The sequence below is a fragment of the Lepisosteus oculatus genome, chromosome 6, assembly GCF_040954835.1.
Source record: "Lepisosteus oculatus isolate fLepOcu1 chromosome 6, fLepOcu1.hap2, whole genome shotgun sequence".
NCBI lineage: Eukaryota > Metazoa > Chordata > Actinopteri > Semionotiformes > Lepisosteidae > Lepisosteus > Lepisosteus oculatus.
In genome coordinates, this window is record NC_090701.1 from 45307447 (window position 1) to 45323273 (window position 15827).

Here is a 15827-nt window from a genome sequence, read left to right on the forward strand (position 1 = left end):
GATGGCTCCGGGATGCCCGCGCTGCTCAGGTCGAGCCCATTATGCCAAAGCAGCCTGTGGCGGGCAATGAAAACACAAGCAGCCCGTGTATCTGCTTCCTGGTCTGCAAAGGCTCTCCAGGAAAATCTCTCTTGCGCTTCTGCTGAACTGCTGCTTCATCTACGCAGGGGCCCCCGCCTTCTTAATCAAGGAGTCCAATGGGAGCATTTGTCGCAAGTGCTCGTCAGTTCCCACACAGTCGGGGAGGAGCCCGGGACTTGATGAGGACAACGACAGCCTGTTGTTTTCCTCTGCACCTATCAATTAACACAGCAGGGTGTGACGTCCCCGGGGCGTGGGGTGTGAGTGAGGGACAGGAAGCAAGCAAGAGACAGAGGAAGTCAAGAGCCACCACACCCTGTTGCTTGCCAGTAATCACACAACTATGGCCCTCAGCTGATACCCCTTTACAAGTGGGAGACCCTGCTCCGAGTCCAGCCCGAGTGCAAAAGGCCCCAGCGAGATTTGAACTCGCGACCCCTGGTTTACAAGACCAGTGCTCTAACCCCTGAGCTATGGAGCCACAAGGCTCCAGGTCCTGACTCACGCGCAGACAAACGTACCGAGTCAAGCAGCTGGCAACATGAGGGAGACACGGTGCCCGGCTCAGCTACACAGCGGAGAAAGCAGAGAAAGGACGCCACGGCGAAGCTGAAGTCTTGCACAGGCCCATGGAAGACACCGAAGATCACCGAGGGAATCGACAGTCGGCCTGGCTCTTGTGTGGTTCCATGGTGTAATGGTTAGCACTCTGGACTCTGAATCCAGCGATCCGAGTTCAAATCTCGGTGGAACCTTTTGTGGGTGGGATTGGTGTCTGGAATGCCAAACGGGAATTACCGCTGAAACAAACGGGGTGGGGAAAAAAAAGGCCACGCTTCCCTGACCGGGAATCGAACCCGGGCCGCGGCGGTGAGAGCGCCGAATCCTAACCACTAGACCACCAGGGACACGGAGGAAAGCCCTCTCCCGTCTGTGGCGTGCCCGCAGCGCGACCGGCGTCGGCTCTGAAAGCGGGGCCAAGCTCGGCAATCTTGAATTGAGTCAGAGACTCGTCCACCAGCGATTCTTAAAACTGCAGTAACCCGTTGAAGACACGACCCCGCCTGCCGTCGTCACTTAGATCTAACCCGCAAAAGAATCACTGCTACAACGGCTTCCGCGACACAATGGTCAGCCACCTGGGGGAGGAACCGTGGTATGAATGACTGGAAGGACACAACAGGGAAACCCACCAGGTTCAGTGTCATACAGACTAGTGTCGCTTGACAGACAAAACTTGCAGTACAAGATTTCTAAAGATTCTTCACAATCACTGGAGTTACAGCCATCACACATCGGTGGGTTAACACTCACACACACAAAGAAAACCAGATCGCCCAGCACAAAGAAGAAAACAAGACTTACACCAAGTTGAGAGCACTTTGCCGCTGGGGGAACGGAATAACGACTATCTTCGATATTGACGCCAGGCTTTCCCTACACAAGGCCAGAACCAGACCGCGATAAGATGGCTCCGGGATGCCCGCGCTGCTCAGGTCGAGCCCGTTATGCCAAAGCAGCCTGTGGCGGGCAATGAAAACACAAGCAGCCCGTGTGTCTGCTTCCTGGTCTGCAAAGGCTCTCATGGAAAATCTCTCTTGCGCTTCTGCTGAACTGCTGCTTCATCTACACAGGGGCCCCCGCCTTCTTAATCAAGGAGTCCAATGGCAGCATTTGTCGCAAGTGCTCGTCAGTTCCCACACAGTCGGGGAGGAGCCCGGGACTTGATGAGGACAACGACAGCCTGCTTGGCATTGTTTTCCTCGGCACCTATCAATTAACACAGCAGGGTGTGACGTCCCCGGGGCGTGGGGTGTGAGTGAGGGACAGGAAGCAAGCAAGAGACAGAGGAAGTCAAGAGCCACCACACCCTGTTGCTTGCCAGTAATCACACAACTATGGCCCTCAGCTGATACCCCTTTACAAGTGGGAGACCCTGCTCCGAGTCCAGCCCGAGTGCAAAAGGCCCCAGCGAGATTTGAACTCGCGACCCCTGGTTTACAAGACCAGTGCTCTAACCCCTGAGCTATGGAGCCACAAGGCTCCAGGTCCTGACTCACGCGCAGACAAACGTACCGAGTCAAGCAGCTGGCAACATGAGGGAGACACGGTGCCCGGCTCAGCTACACAGCGGAGAAAGCAGAGAAAGGACGCCACGGCGAAGCCGAAGTCTTGCACAGGCCCATGGAAGACACCGAAGATCACCGAGGGAATCGACAGTCGGCCTGGCTCTTGTGTGGTTCCATGGTGTAATGGTTAGCACTCTGGACTCTGAATCCAGCGATCCGAGTTCAAATCTCGGTGGAACCTTTTGTGGGTGGAATTGGTGTCTGGAATGCCAAACGGGAATTACCGCTGAAACAAACGGGGTGGGGAAAAAAAAGGCCACGCTTCCCTGACCGGGAATCGAACCCGGGCCGTGGCGGTGAGAGCGCCGAATCCTAACCACTAGACCACCAGGGACACGGAGGAAAGCCCTCTCCCGTCTGTGGCGTGCCCGCAGCGCGACCGACGTCGGCTCTGAAAGCGGGGCCAAGCTCGGCAATCTTGAATTGAGACAGAGACTCGTCCACCAGCGATTCTTAAAACTGCAGTAACCCGTTGAAGACACGACCCCGCCTGCCGTCGTCACTTAGATCTAACCCGCAAAAGAATCACTGCTACAACGGCTTCCGCGACACAATGGTCAGCCACCTGGGGGAGGAACCGTGGTATGAATGACTGGAAGGACACAACAGGGAAACCCACCAGGTTCAGTGTCATACAGACTAGTGTCGCTTGACAGACAAAACTTGCAGTACAAGATTTCTAAAGATTCTTCACAATCACTGGAGTTACAGCCATCACACATCGGTGGGTTAACACTCACACACACAAAGAAAACCAGATCGCCCAGCACAAAGAAGAAAACAAGACTTACACCAAGTTGAGAGCACTTTGCCGCTGGGGGAACGGAATAACGACTATCTTCGATATTGACGCCAGGCTTTCCCTACACAAGGCCAGAACCAGACCGCGATAAGATGGCTCCGGGATGCCCGCGCTGCTCAGGTCGAGCAAGTTATGCAAAGCAGCCTGTGGCGGGCAATGAAAACACAAGCAGCCCGTGTGTCTGCTTCCTGGTCTGCAAAGGCTCTCCAGGAAAATCTCTCTTGCGCTTCTGCTGAACTGCTGCTTCATCTACGCAGGGGCCCCCGCCTTCTTAATCAAGGAGTCCAATGGCAGCATTTGTCGCAAGTGCTCGTCAGTTCCCACACAGTCGGGGAGGAGCCCGGGACTTGATGAGGACAACGACAGCCTGCTTGGCATTGTTTTCCTCGGCACCTATCAATTAACACAGCAGGGTGTGACGTCCCCGGGGCGTGGGGTGTGAGTGAGGGACAGGAAGCAAGCAAGAGACAGAGGAAGTCAAGAGCCACCACACCCTGTTGCTTGCCAGTAATCACACAACTATGGCCCTCAGCTGATACCCCTTTACAAGTGGGAGACCCTGCTCCGAGTCCAGCCCGAGTGCAAAAGGCCCCAGCGAGATTTGAACTCGCGACGCTTGGTTTACAAGACCAGTGCTCTAACCCCTGAGCTATGGAGCCACAAGGCTCCAGGTCCTGACTCACGCGCAGACAAACGTACCGAGTCAAGCAGCTGGCAACATGAGGGAGACACGGTGCCCGGCTCAGCTACACAGCGGAGAAAGCAGAGAAAGGACGCCACGGCGAAGCCGAAGTCTTGCACAGGCCCATGGAAGACACCGAAGATCACCGAGGGAATCGACAGTCGGCCTGGCTCTTGTGTGGTTCCATGGTGTAATGGTTAGCACTCTGGACTCTGAATCCAGCGATCCGAGTTCAAATCTCGGTGGAACCTTTTGTGGGTGGAATTGGTGTCTGGAATGCCAAACGGGAATTACCGCTGAAACAAACGGGGTGGGGAAAAAAAAGGCCACGCTTCCCTGACCGGGAATCGAACCCGGGCCGCGGCGGTGAGAGCGCCGAATCCTAACCACTAGACCACCAGGGACACGGAGGAAAGCCCTCTCCCGTCTGTGGCGTGCCCGCAGCGCGACCGAAGTCGGCTCTGAAAGCGGGGCCAAGCTCGGCAATCTTGAATTGAGACAGAGACTCGTCCACCAGCGATTCTTAAAACTGCAGTAACCCGTTGAAGACACGACCCCGCCTGCCGTCGTCACTTAGATCTAACCCGCAAAAGAATCACTGCTACAACGGCTTCCGCGACACAATGGTCAGCCACCTGGGGGAGGAACCGTGGTATGAATGACTGGAAGGACACAACAGGGAAACCCACCAGGTTCAGTGTCATACAGACTAGTGTCGCTTGACAGACAAAACTTGCAGTACAAGATTTCTAAAGATTCTTCACAATCACTGGAGTTACAGCCATCACACATCGGTGGGTTAACACTCACACACACAAAGAAAACCAGATCGCCCAGCACAAAGAAGAAAACAAGACTTACACCAAGTTGAGAGCACTTTGCCGCTGGGGGAACGGAATAACGACTATCTTCGATATTGACGCCAGGCTTTCCCTACACAAGGCCAGAACCAGACCGCGATAAGATGGCTCCGGGATGCCCGCGCTGCTCAGGTCGAGCCCGTTATGCCAAAGCAGCCTGTGGCGGGCAATGAAAACACAAGCAGCCCGTGTGTCTGCTTCCTGGTCTGCAAAGGCTCTCCAGGAAAATCTCTCTTGCGCTTCTGCTGAACTGCTGCTTCATCTACGCAGGGGCCCCCGCCTTCTTAATCAAGGAGTCCAATGGCAGCATTTGTCGCAAGTGCCCGTCAGTTCCCACACAGTCGGGGAGGAGCCCGGGACTTGATGAGGACAACGACAGCCTGCTTGGCATTGTTTTCCTCGGCACCTATCAATTAACACAGCAGGGTGTGACGTCCCCGGGGCGTGGGGTGTGAGTGAGGGACAGGAAGCAAGCAAGAGACAGAGGAAGTCAAGAGCCACCACACCCTGTTGCTTGCCAGTAATCACACAACTATGGCCCTCAGCTGATACCCCTTTACAAGTGGGAGACCCTGCTCCGAGTCCAGCCCGAGTGCAAAAGGCCCCAGCGAGATTTGAACTCGCGACCCCTGGTTTACAAGACCAGTGCTCTAACCCCTGAGCTATGGAGCCACAAGGCTCCAGGTCCTGACTCACGCGCAGACAAACGTACCGAGTCAAGCAGCTGGCAACATGAGGGAGACACGGTGCCCGGCTCAGCTACACAGCGGAGAAAGCAGAGAAAGGACGCCACGGCGAAGCCGAAGTCTTGCACAGGCCCATGGAAGACACCGAAGATCACCGAGGGAATCGACAGTCGGCCTGGCTCTTGTGTGGTTCCATGGTGTAATGGTTAGCACTCTGGACTCTGAATCCAGCGATCCGAGTTCAAATCTCGGTGGAACCTTTTGTGGGTGGAATTGGTGTCTGGAATGCCAAACGGGAATTACCGCTGAAACAAACGGGGTGGGGAAAAAAAAGGCCACGCTTCCCTGACCGGGAATCGAACCCGGGCCGCGGCGGTGAGAGCGCCGAATCCTAACCACTAGACCACCAGGGACACGGAGGAAAGCCCTCTCCCGTCTGTGGCGTGCCCGCAGCGCGACCGACGTCGGCTCTGAAAGCGGGGCCAAGCTCGGCAATCTTGAATTGAGACAGAGACTCGTCCACCAGCGATTCTTAAAACTGCAGTAACCCGTTGAAGACACGACCCCGCCTGCCGTCGTCACTTAGATCTAACCCGCAAAAGAATCACTGCTACAACGGCTTCCGCGACACAATGGTCAGCCACCTGGGGGAGGAACCGTGGTATGAATGACTGGAAGGACACAACAGGGAAACCCACCAGGTTCAGTGTCATACAGACTAGTGTCGCTTGACAGACAAAACTTGCAGTACAAGATTTCTAAAGATTCTTCACAATCACTGGAGTTACAGCCATCACACATCGGTGGGTTAACACTCACACACACAAAGAAAACCAGATCGCCCAGCACAAAGAAGAAAACAAGACTTACACCAAGTTGAGAGCACTTTGCCGCTGGGGGAACGGAATAACGACTATCTTCGATATTGACGCCAGGCTTTCCCTACACAAGGCCAGAACCAGACCGCGATAAGATGGCTCCGGGATGCCCGCGCTGCTCAGGTCGAGCCCGTTATGCCAAAGCAGCCTGTGGCGGGCAATGAAAACACAAGCAGCCCGTGTGTCTGCTTCCTGGTCTGTAAAGGCTCTCCAGGAAAATCTCTCTTGCGCTTCTGCTGAACTGCTGCTTCATCTACGCAGGGGCCCCCGCCTTCTTAATCAAGGAGTCCAATGGCAGCATTTGTCGCAAGTGCTCGTCAGTTCCCACACAGTCGGGGAGGAGCCCGGGACTTGATGAGGACAACGACAGCCTGCTTGGCATTGTTTTCCTCGGCACCTATCAATTAACACAGCAGGGTGTGACGTCCCCGGGGCGTGGGGTGTGAGTGAGGGACAGGAAGCAAGCAAGAGACAGAGGAAGTCAAGAGCCACCACACCCTGTTGCTTGCCAGTAATCACAAAACTATGGCCCTCAGCTGATACCCCTTTACAAGTGGGAGACCCTGCTCCGAGTCCAGCCCGAGTGCAAAAGGCCCCAGCGCGATTTGAACTCGCGACCCCTGGTTTACAAGACCAGTGCTCTAACCCCTGAGCTATGGAGCCACAAGGCTCCAGGTCCTGACTCACGCGCAGACAAACGTACCGAGTCAAGCAGCTGGCAACATGAGGGAGACACGGTGCCCGGCTCAGCTACACAGCGGAGAAAGCAGAGAAAGGACGCCACGGCGAAGCCGAAGTCTTGCACAGGCCCATGGAAGACACCGAAGATCACCGAGGGAATCGACAGTCGGCCTGGCTCTTGTGTGGTTCCATGGTGTAATGGTTAGCACTCTGGACTCTGAATCCAGCGATCCGAGTTCAAATCTCGGTGGAACCTTTTGTGGGTGGAATTGGTGTCTGGAATGCCAAACGGGAATTACCGCTGAAACAAACGGGGTGGGGAAAAAAAAGGCCACGCTTCCCTGACCGGGAATCGAACCCGGGCCGCGGCGGTGAGAGCGCCGAATCCTAACCACTAGACCACGGAGGAGAGCCCTCTCCCGTCTGTGGCGTGCCCGCAGCGCGACCGACGTCGGCTCTGAAAGCGGGGCCAAGCTCGGCAATCTTGAATTGAGACAGAGACTCGTCCACCAGCGATTCTTAAAACTCCAGTAACCCGTTGAAGACACGACCCCGCCTGCCGTCGTCACTTAGATCTAACCCGCAAAAGAATCACTGCTACAACGGCTTCCGCGACACAATGGTCAGCCACCTGGGGGAGGAACCGTGGTATGAATGACTGGAAGGACACAACTGGGAAACCCACCAGGTTCAGTGTCATACAGACTAGTGTCGCTTGACAGACAAAACTTGCAGTACAAGATTTCTAAAGATTCTTCACAATCACTGGAGTTACAGCCATCACACATCGGTGGGTTAACACTCACACACACAAAGAAAACCAGATCGCCCAGCACAAAGAAGAAAACAAGACTTACACCAAGTTGAGAGCACTTTGCCGCTGGGGGAACGGAATAACGACTATCTTCGATATTGACGCCAGGCTTTCCCTACACAAGGCCAGAACCAGACCGCGATAAGATGGCTCCGGGATGCCCGCGCTGCTCAGGTCGAGCCCGTTATGCCAAAGCAGCCTGTGGCGGGCAATGAAAACACAAGCAGCCCGTGTGTCTGCTTCCTGGTCTGCAAAGGCTCTCCAGGAAAATCTCTCTTGCGTTTCTGCTGAACTGCTGCTTCATCTACGCAGGGGCCCCCGCCTTCTTAATCAAGGAGACCAATGGCTGCATTTGTCGCAAGTGCTCGTCAGTTCCCACACAGTCGGGGAGGAGCCCGGGACTTGATGAGGACAACGACAGCCTGCTTGGCACTGTTTTCCTCGGCACCTATCAATTAACACAGCAGGGTGTGACGTCCCCGGGGCGTGGGGTGTGAGTGAGGGACAGGAAGCAAGCAAGAGACAGAGGAAGTCAAGAGCCACCACACCCTGTTGCTTGCCAGTAATCACACAACTATGGCCCTCAGCTGATACCCCTTTACAAGTGGGAGACCCTGCTCCGAGTCCAGCCCGAGTGCAAAAGGCCCCAGCGCGATTTGAACTCGCGACCCCTGGTTTACAAGACCAGTGCTCTAACCCCTGAGCTATGGAGCCACAAGGCTCCAGGTCCTGACTCACGCGCAGACAAACGTACCGAGTCAAGCAGCTGGCAACATGAGGGAGACACGGTGCCCGGCTCAGCTACACAGCGGAGAGAGCAGAGAAAGGACGCCACGGCGAAGCTGAAGTCTTGCACAGGCCCATGGAAGACACCGAAGATCACCGAGGGAATCGACAGTCGGTCTGGCTCTTGTGTGGTTCTATGGTGTAATGGTTAGCACTCTGGACTCTGAATCCAGCGATCCGAGTTCAAATCTCGGTGGAACCTTTTGTGGGTGGAATTGGTGTCTGGAATGCCAAACGGGAATTACCGCTGAAACAAACGGGGTGGGGAAAAAAAAGGCCACGCTTCCCTGACCGGGAATCGAACCCGGGCCGCGGCGGTGAGAGCGCCGAATCCTAACCACTAGACCACCAGGGACACGGAGGAGAGCCCTCTCCCGTCTGTGGCGTGCCCGCAGCGCGACCGACGTCGGCTCTGAAAGCGGGGCCAAGCTCGGCAATCTTGAATTGAGACAGAGACTCGTCCACCAGCGATTCTTAAAACTGCAGTAACCCGTTGAAGACACGACCCCGCCTGCCGTCGTCACTTAGATCTAACCCGCAAAAGAATCACTGCTACAACGGCTTCCGCGACACAATGGTCAGCCACCTGGGGGAGGAACCGTGGTATGAATGACTGGAAGGACACAACTGGGAAACCCACCAGGTTCAGTGTCATACAGACTAGTGTCGCTTGACAGACAAAACTTGCAGTACAAGATTTCTAAAGATTCTTCACAATCACTGGAGTTACAGCCATCACACATCGGTGGGTTAACACTCACACACACAAAGAAAACCAGATCGCCCAGCACAAAGAAGAAAACAAGACTTACACCAAGTTGAGAGCACTTTGCCGCTGGGGGGAACGGAATAACGACTATCTTCGATATTGACGCCAGGCTTTCCCTACACAAGGCCAGAACCAGACCGCGATAAGATGGCTCCGGGATGCCCGCGCTGCTCAGGTCGAGCAAGTTATGCAAAGCAGCCTGTGGCGGGCAATGAAAACACAAGCAGCCCGTGTGTCTGCTTCCTGGTCTGCAAAGGCTCTCCAGGAAAATCTCTCTTGCGCTTCTGCTGAACTGCTGCTTCATCTACGCAGGGGCCCCCGCCTTCTTAATCAAGGAGTCCAATGGCAGCATTTGTCGCAAGTGCTCGTCAGTTCCCACACAGTCGGGGAGGAGCCCGGGACTTGATGAGGACAACGACAGCCTGCTTGGCATTGTTTTCCTCGGCACCTATCAATTAACACAGCAGGGTGTGACGTCCCCGGGGCGTGGGGTGTGAGTGAGGGACAGGAAGCAAGCAAGAGACAGAGGAAGTCAAGAGCCACCACACCCTGTTGCTTGCCAGTAATCACACAACTATGGCCCTCAGCTGATACCCCTTTACAAGTGGGAGACCCTGCTCCGAGTCCAGCCCGAGTGCAAAAGGCCCCAGCGAGATTTGAACTCGCGACCCCTGGTTTACAAGACCAGTGCTCTAACCCCTGAGCTATGGAGCCACAAGGCTCCAGGTCCTGACTCACGCGCAGACAAACGTACCGAGTCAAGCAGCTGGCAACATGAGGGAGACACGGTGCCCGGCTCAGCTACACAGCGGAGAAAGCAGAGAAAGGACGCCACGGCGAAGCCGAAGTCTTGCACAGGCCCATGGAAGACACCGAAGATCACCGAGGGAATCGACAGTCGGCCTGGCTCTTGTGTGGTTCCATGGTGTAATGGTTAGCACTCTGGACTCTGAATCCAGCGATCCGAGTTCAAATCTCGGTGGAACCTTTTGTGGGTGGAATTGGTGTCTGGAATGCCAAACGGGAATTACCGCTGAAACAAACGGGGTGGGGAAAAAAAAGGCCACGCTTCCCTGACCGGGAATCGAACCCGGGCCGCGGCGGTGAGAGCGCCGAATCCTAACCACTAGACCACCAGGGACACGAAGGAAAGCCCTCTCCCGTCTGTGGCGTGCCCGCAGCGCGACCGACGTCGGCTCTGAAAGCGGGGCCAAGCTCGGCAATCTTGAATTGAGACAGAGACTCGTCCACCAGCGATTCTTAAAACTGCAGTAACCCGTTGAAGACACGACCCCGCCTGCCGTCGTCACTTAGATCTAACCCGCAAAAGAATCACTGCTACAACGGCTTCCGCGACACAATGGTCAGCCACCTGGGGGAGGAACCGTGGTATGAATGACTGGAAGGACACAACAGGGAAACCCACCAGGTTCAGTGTCATACAGACTAGTGTCGCTTGACAGACAAAACTTGCAGTACAAGATTTCTAAAGATTCTTCACAATCACTGGAGTTACAGCCATCACACATCGGTGGGTTAACACTCACACACACAAAGAAAACCAGATCGCCCAGCACAAAGAAGAAAACAAGACTTACACCAAGTTGAGAGCACTTTGCCGCTGGGGGAACGGAATAACGACTATCTTCTATATTGACGCCAGGCTTTCCCTACACAAGGCCAGAACCAGACCGCGATAAGATGGCTCCGGGATGCCCGCGCTGCTCAGGTCGAGCCCGTTATGCCAAAGTAGCCTGTGGCGGGCAATGAAAACACAAGCAGCCCGTGTGTCTGCTTCCTGGTCTGCAAAGGCTCTCCAGGAAAATCTCTCTTGTGCTTCTGCTGAACTGCTGCTTCATCTACGCAGGGGCCCCCGCCTTCTTAATCAAGGAGTCCAATGGCAGCATTTGTCGCAAGTGCTCGTCAGTTCCCACACAGTCGGGGAGGAGCCCGGGACTTGATGAGGACAACGACAGCCTGCTTGGCATTGTTTTCCTCGGCACCTATCAATTAACACAGCAGGGTGTGACGTCCCCGGGGCGTGGGGTGTGAGTGAGGGACAGGAAGCAAGCAAGAGACAGAGGAAGTCAAGAGCCACCACACCCTGTTGCTTGCCAGTAATCACACAACTATGGCCCTCAGCTGATACCCCTTTACAAGTGGGAGACCCTGCTCCGAGTCCAGCCCGAGTGCAAAAGGCCCCAGCGAGATTTGAACTCGCGACCCCTGGTTTACAAGACCAGTGCTCTAACCCCTGAGCTATGGAGCCACAAGGCTCCAGGTCCTGACTCACGCGCAGACAAACGTACCGAGTCAAGCAGCTGGCAACATGAGGGAGACACGGTGCCCGGCTCAGCTACACAGCAGAGAAAGCAGAGAAAGGACGCCACGGCGAAGCTGAAGTCTTGCACAGGCCCATGGAAGACACTGAAGATCACCGAGGGAATCGACAGTCGGCCTGGCTCTTGTGTGGTTCCATGGTGTAATGGTTAGCACTCTGGACTCTGAATCCAGCGATCCGAATTCAAATCTCGGTGGAACCTTTTGTGGGTGGAATTGGTGTCTGGAATGCCAAACGGGAATTACCGCTGAAACAAACGGGGTGGGGAAAAAAAAGGCCACGCTTCCCTGACCGGGAATCGAACCCGGGCCGCGGCGGTGAGAGCGCCGAATCCTAACCACTAGACCACGGAGGAGAGCCCTCTCCCGTCTGTGGCGTGCCCGCAGCGCGACCGACGTCGGCTCTGAAAGCGGGGCCAAGCTCGGCAATCTTGAATTGAGACAGAGACTCGTCCACCAGCGATTCTTAAAACTCCAGTAACCCGTTGAAGACACGACCCCGCCTGCCGTCGTCACTTAGATCTAACCCGCAAAAGAATCACTGCTACAACGGCTTCCGCGACACAATGGTCAGCCACCTGGGGGAGGAACCGTGGTATGAATGACTGGAAGGACACAACTGGGAAACCCACCAGGTTCAGTGTCATACAGACTAGTGTCGCTTGACAGACAAAACTTGCAGTACAAGATTTCTAAAGATTCTTCACAATCACTGGAGTTACAGCCATCACACATCGGTGGGTTAACACTCACACACACAAAGAAAACCAGATCGCCCAGCACAAAGAAGAAAACAAGACTTACACCAAGTTGAGAGCACTTTGCCGCTGGGGGAACGGAATAACGACTATCTTCGATATTGACGCCAGGCTTTCCCTACACAAGGCCAGAACCAGACCGCGATAAGATGGCTCCGGGATGCCCGCGCTGCTCAGGTCGAGCAAGTTATGCAAAGCAGCCTGTGGCGGGCAATGAAAACACAAGCAGCCCGTGTGTCTGCTTCCTGGTCTGCAAAGGCTCTCCAGGAAAATCTCTCTTGCGCTTCTGCTGAACTGCTGCTTCATCTACGCAGGGGCCCCCGCCTTCTTAATCAAGGAGTCCAATGGCAGCATTTTTCGCAAGTGCTCGTCAGTTCCCACACAGTCGGGGAGGAGCCCGGGACTTGATGAGGACAACGACAGCCTGCTTGGCATTGTTTTCCTCGGCACCTATCAATTAACACAGCAGGGTGTGACGTCCCCGGGGCGTGGGGTGTGAGTGAGGGACAGGAAGCAAGCAAGAGACAGAGGAAGTCAAGAGCCACCACACCCTGTTGCTTGCCAGTAATCACACAACTATGGCCCTCAGCTGATACCCCTTTACAAGTGGGAGACCCTGCTCCGAGTCCAGCCCGAGTGCAAAAGGCCCCAGCGAGATTTGAACTCGCGACCCCTGGTTTACAAGACCAGTGCTCTAAACCCTGAGCTATGGAGCCACAAGGCTCCAGGTCCTGACTCACGCGCAGACAAACGTACCGAGTCAAGCAGCTGGCAACATGAGGGAGACGGTGCCCGGCTCAGCTACACAGCGGAGAAAGCAGAGAAAGGACGCCACGGCGAAGCTGAAGTCTTGCACAGGCCCATGGAAGACACCGAAGATCACCGAGGGAATCAACAGTCGGCCTGGCTCTTGTGTGGTTCCATGGTGTAATGGTTAGCACTCTGGACTCTGAATCCAGCGATCCGAATTCAAATCTCGGTGGAACCTTTTGTGGGTGGAATTGGTGTCTGGAATGCCAAACGGGAATTACCGCTGAAACAAACAGGGTGGGGAAAAAAAAGGCCACGCTTCCCTGACCGGGAATCGAACCCGGGCCGCGGCGGTGAGAGCGCCGAATCCTAACCACTAGACCACCAGGGACACGGAGGAAAGCCCTCTCCCGTCTGTGGCGTGCCCGCAGCGCGACCGACGTCGGCTCTGAAAGCGGGGCCAAGCTCGGCAATCTTGAATTGAGTCAGAGACTCGTCCACCAGCGATTCTTAAAACTGCAGTAACCCGTTGAAGACACGACCCCGCCTGCCGTCGTCACTTAGATCTAACCCGCAAAAGAATCACTGCTACAACGGCTTCCGCGACACAATGGTCAGCCACCTGGGGGAGGAACCGTGGTATGAATGACTGGAAGGACACAACAGGGAAACCCACCAGGTTCAGTGTCATACAGACTAGTGTCGCTTGACAGACAAAACTTGCAGTACAAGATTTCTAAAGATTCTTCACAATCACTGGAGTTACAGCCATCACACATCGGTGGGTTAACACTCACACACACAAAGAAAACCAGATCGCCCAGCACAAAGAAGAAAACAAGACTTACACCAAGTTGAGAGCACTTTGCCGCTGGGGGAACGGAATAACGACTATCTTCGATATTGACGCCAGGCTTTCCCTACACAAGGCCAGAACAAGACCGCGATAAGATGGCTCCGGGATGCCCGCGCTGCTCAGGTCGAGCAAGTTATGCAAAGCAGCCTGTGGCGGGCAATGAAAACACAAGCAGCCCGTGTGTCTGCTTCCTGGTCTGCAAAGGCTCTCCAGGAAAATCTCTCTTGCGCTTCTGCTGAACTGCTGCTTCATCTACGCAGGGGCCCCCGCCTTCTTAATCAAGGAGTCCAATGGCAGCATTTGTCGCAAGTGCTCGTCAGTTCCCACACAGTCGGGGAGGAGCCCGGGACTTGATGAGGACAACGACAGCCTGCTTGGCATTGTTTTCCTCGGCACCTATCAATTAACACAGCAGGGTGTGACGTCCCCGGGGCGTGGGGTGTGAGTGAGGGACAGGAAGCAAGCAAGAGACAGAGGAAGTCAAGAGCCACCACACCCTGTTGCTTGCCAGTAATCACACAACTATGGCCCTCAGCTGATACCCCTTTACAAGTGGGAGACCCTGCTCCGAGTCCAGCCCGAGTGCAAAAGGCCCCAGCGAGATTTGAACTCGCGACCCCTGGTTTACAAGACCAGTGCTCTAACCCCTGAGCTATGGAGCCACAAGGCTCCAGGTCCTGACTCACGCGCAGACAAACGTACCGAGTCAAGCAGCTGGCAACATGAGGGAGACACGGTGCCCGGCTCAGCTACACAGCGGAGAAAGCAGAGAAAAGACGCCACGGCGAAGCTGAAGTCTTGCACAGGCCCATGGAAGACACCGAAGATCACCGAGGGAATCGACAGTCGTCCTGGCTCTTGTGTGGTTCCATGGTGTAATGGTTAGCACTCTGGACTCTGAATCCAGCGATCCGAATTCAAATCTCGGTGGAACCTTTTGTGGGTGGAATTGGTGTCTGGAATGCCAAACGGGAATTACCGCTGAAACAAACGGGGTGGGGAAAAAAAAGGCCACGGTTCCCTGACCGGGAATCGAACCCGGGCCGCGGCGGTGAGAGCGCCGAATCCTAACCACTAGACCACCAGGGACTCGGAGGAAAGCCCTCTCCCGTCTGTGGCGTGCCCGCAGCGCGACTGACGTCGGCTCTGAAAGCGGGGCCAAGCTCGGCAATCTTGAATTGAGACAGAGATTCGTCCACCAGCGATTCTTAAAACTCCAGTAACACGTTGAAGACACGACCCCGCCTGCCGTCGTCACTTAGATCTAACCCGCAAAAGAATCACTGCTACAACGGCTTCCGCGACACAATGGTCAGCCACCTGGGGGAGGAACCGTGGTATGAATGACTGGAAAGACACAACAGGGAAACCCACCAGGTTCAGTGTCATACAGACTAGTGTCGCTTGACAGACAAAACTTGCAGTACAAGATTTCTAAAGATTCTTCACAATCACTGGAGTTACAGCCATCACACATCGGTGGGTTAACACTCACACACACAAAGAAAACCACATCGCCCAGCACAAAGAAGGAAACAAGACTTACACCAAGTTGAGAGCACTTTGCCGCTGGGGGAACGGAATAACGACTATCTTCGATATTGACGCCAGGCTTTCCCTACACAAGGCCAGAACCAGACCACGATAAGATGGCTCCGGGATGCCCGCGCTGCTCAGGTCGAGCCCGTTATGCCAAAGCAGCCTGTGGCGGGCAATGAAAACACAAGCAGCCCGTGTGTCTGCTTCCTGGTCTGCAAAGGCTCTCCAGGAAAATCTCTCTTGCGCTTCTGCTGAACTGCTGCTTCATCTACGCAGGGGCCCCCGCCTTCTTAATCAAGGAGTCCAATGGCAGCATTTGTCGCAAGTGCTCGTCAGTTCCCACACAGTCGGGGAGGAGCCCGGGACTTGATGAGGACAACGACAGCCTGCTTGGCATTGTTTTCCTCGGCACCTAT

The 15827-nt window shown here is 55.1% G+C and overlaps 28 non-coding genes across 28 annotated transcripts; 10 read left to right on the forward strand and 18 right to left on the reverse strand.

Annotated features, from left to right (window-relative positions):
- Nucleotides 1-489: 489 nt before the first annotated feature.
- Nucleotides 490-562, reverse strand: trnat-ugu (transfer RNA threonine (anticodon UGU)). The gene has a single exon. It is a non-coding gene; the product is annotated as a tRNA-Thr (tRNA).
- A 202-nt stretch (nucleotides 563-764) lies between these two features.
- Nucleotides 765-836, forward strand: trnaq-cug (transfer RNA glutamine (anticodon CUG)). Its single transcript has one exon. It is a non-coding gene; the product is annotated as a tRNA-Gln (tRNA).
- Nucleotides 837-917: 81 nt separating this feature from the next.
- trnae-cuc (transfer RNA glutamic acid (anticodon CUC)) lies at nucleotides 918-989 on the reverse strand. Its single transcript has one exon. It is a non-coding gene; the product is annotated as a tRNA-Glu (tRNA).
- A 1055-nt stretch (nucleotides 990-2044) lies between these two features.
- On the reverse strand, nucleotides 2045-2117 carry trnat-ugu (transfer RNA threonine (anticodon UGU)). Its single transcript has one exon. It is a non-coding gene; the product is annotated as a tRNA-Thr (tRNA).
- Nucleotides 2118-2319: 202 nt separating this feature from the next.
- trnaq-cug (transfer RNA glutamine (anticodon CUG)) lies at nucleotides 2320-2391 on the forward strand. The gene has a single exon. It is a non-coding gene; the product is annotated as a tRNA-Gln (tRNA).
- An 81-nt stretch (nucleotides 2392-2472) lies between these two features.
- Nucleotides 2473-2544, reverse strand: trnae-cuc (transfer RNA glutamic acid (anticodon CUC)). The gene has a single exon. It is a non-coding gene; the product is annotated as a tRNA-Glu (tRNA).
- Nucleotides 2545-3598: 1054 nt separating this feature from the next.
- trnat-ugu (transfer RNA threonine (anticodon UGU)) lies at nucleotides 3599-3671 on the reverse strand. The gene has a single exon. It is a non-coding gene; the product is annotated as a tRNA-Thr (tRNA).
- Nucleotides 3672-3873: 202 nt separating this feature from the next.
- On the forward strand, nucleotides 3874-3945 carry trnaq-cug (transfer RNA glutamine (anticodon CUG)). The gene has a single exon. It is a non-coding gene; the product is annotated as a tRNA-Gln (tRNA).
- An 81-nt stretch (nucleotides 3946-4026) lies between these two features.
- trnae-cuc (transfer RNA glutamic acid (anticodon CUC)) lies at nucleotides 4027-4098 on the reverse strand. The gene has a single exon. It is a non-coding gene; the product is annotated as a tRNA-Glu (tRNA).
- Nucleotides 4099-5153: 1055 nt separating this feature from the next.
- On the reverse strand, nucleotides 5154-5226 carry trnat-ugu (transfer RNA threonine (anticodon UGU)). The gene has a single exon. It is a non-coding gene; the product is annotated as a tRNA-Thr (tRNA).
- A 202-nt stretch (nucleotides 5227-5428) lies between these two features.
- trnaq-cug (transfer RNA glutamine (anticodon CUG)) lies at nucleotides 5429-5500 on the forward strand. Its single transcript has one exon. It is a non-coding gene; the product is annotated as a tRNA-Gln (tRNA).
- Nucleotides 5501-5581: 81 nt separating this feature from the next.
- Nucleotides 5582-5653, reverse strand: trnae-cuc (transfer RNA glutamic acid (anticodon CUC)). The gene has a single exon. It is a non-coding gene; the product is annotated as a tRNA-Glu (tRNA).
- A 1055-nt stretch (nucleotides 5654-6708) lies between these two features.
- Nucleotides 6709-6781, reverse strand: trnat-ugu (transfer RNA threonine (anticodon UGU)). The gene has a single exon. It is a non-coding gene; the product is annotated as a tRNA-Thr (tRNA).
- A 202-nt stretch (nucleotides 6782-6983) lies between these two features.
- Nucleotides 6984-7055, forward strand: trnaq-cug (transfer RNA glutamine (anticodon CUG)). The gene has a single exon. It is a non-coding gene; the product is annotated as a tRNA-Gln (tRNA).
- Nucleotides 7056-8254: 1199 nt separating this feature from the next.
- trnat-ugu (transfer RNA threonine (anticodon UGU)) lies at nucleotides 8255-8327 on the reverse strand. Its single transcript has one exon. It is a non-coding gene; the product is annotated as a tRNA-Thr (tRNA).
- Nucleotides 8328-8529: 202 nt separating this feature from the next.
- Nucleotides 8530-8601, forward strand: trnaq-cug (transfer RNA glutamine (anticodon CUG)). Its single transcript has one exon. It is a non-coding gene; the product is annotated as a tRNA-Gln (tRNA).
- An 81-nt stretch (nucleotides 8602-8682) lies between these two features.
- Nucleotides 8683-8754, reverse strand: trnae-cuc (transfer RNA glutamic acid (anticodon CUC)). Its single transcript has one exon. It is a non-coding gene; the product is annotated as a tRNA-Glu (tRNA).
- Nucleotides 8755-9809: 1055 nt separating this feature from the next.
- trnat-ugu (transfer RNA threonine (anticodon UGU)) lies at nucleotides 9810-9882 on the reverse strand. Its single transcript has one exon. It is a non-coding gene; the product is annotated as a tRNA-Thr (tRNA).
- A 202-nt stretch (nucleotides 9883-10084) lies between these two features.
- Nucleotides 10085-10156, forward strand: trnaq-cug (transfer RNA glutamine (anticodon CUG)). Its single transcript has one exon. It is a non-coding gene; the product is annotated as a tRNA-Gln (tRNA).
- An 81-nt stretch (nucleotides 10157-10237) lies between these two features.
- Nucleotides 10238-10309, reverse strand: trnae-cuc (transfer RNA glutamic acid (anticodon CUC)). Its single transcript has one exon. It is a non-coding gene; the product is annotated as a tRNA-Glu (tRNA).
- A 1055-nt stretch (nucleotides 10310-11364) lies between these two features.
- Nucleotides 11365-11437, reverse strand: trnat-ugu (transfer RNA threonine (anticodon UGU)). The gene has a single exon. It is a non-coding gene; the product is annotated as a tRNA-Thr (tRNA).
- Nucleotides 11438-11639: 202 nt separating this feature from the next.
- trnaq-cug (transfer RNA glutamine (anticodon CUG)) lies at nucleotides 11640-11711 on the forward strand. Its single transcript has one exon. It is a non-coding gene; the product is annotated as a tRNA-Gln (tRNA).
- A 1198-nt stretch (nucleotides 11712-12909) lies between these two features.
- trnat-ugu (transfer RNA threonine (anticodon UGU)) lies at nucleotides 12910-12982 on the reverse strand. The gene has a single exon. It is a non-coding gene; the product is annotated as a tRNA-Thr (tRNA).
- Nucleotides 12983-13182: 200 nt separating this feature from the next.
- trnaq-cug (transfer RNA glutamine (anticodon CUG)) lies at nucleotides 13183-13254 on the forward strand. The gene has a single exon. It is a non-coding gene; the product is annotated as a tRNA-Gln (tRNA).
- Nucleotides 13255-13335: 81 nt separating this feature from the next.
- Nucleotides 13336-13407, reverse strand: trnae-cuc (transfer RNA glutamic acid (anticodon CUC)). Its single transcript has one exon. It is a non-coding gene; the product is annotated as a tRNA-Glu (tRNA).
- A 1054-nt stretch (nucleotides 13408-14461) lies between these two features.
- trnat-ugu (transfer RNA threonine (anticodon UGU)) lies at nucleotides 14462-14534 on the reverse strand. The gene has a single exon. It is a non-coding gene; the product is annotated as a tRNA-Thr (tRNA).
- A 202-nt stretch (nucleotides 14535-14736) lies between these two features.
- On the forward strand, nucleotides 14737-14808 carry trnaq-cug (transfer RNA glutamine (anticodon CUG)). Its single transcript has one exon. It is a non-coding gene; the product is annotated as a tRNA-Gln (tRNA).
- An 81-nt stretch (nucleotides 14809-14889) lies between these two features.
- trnae-cuc (transfer RNA glutamic acid (anticodon CUC)) lies at nucleotides 14890-14961 on the reverse strand. Its single transcript has one exon. It is a non-coding gene; the product is annotated as a tRNA-Glu (tRNA).
- Nucleotides 14962-15827: the final 866 nt, after the last annotated feature.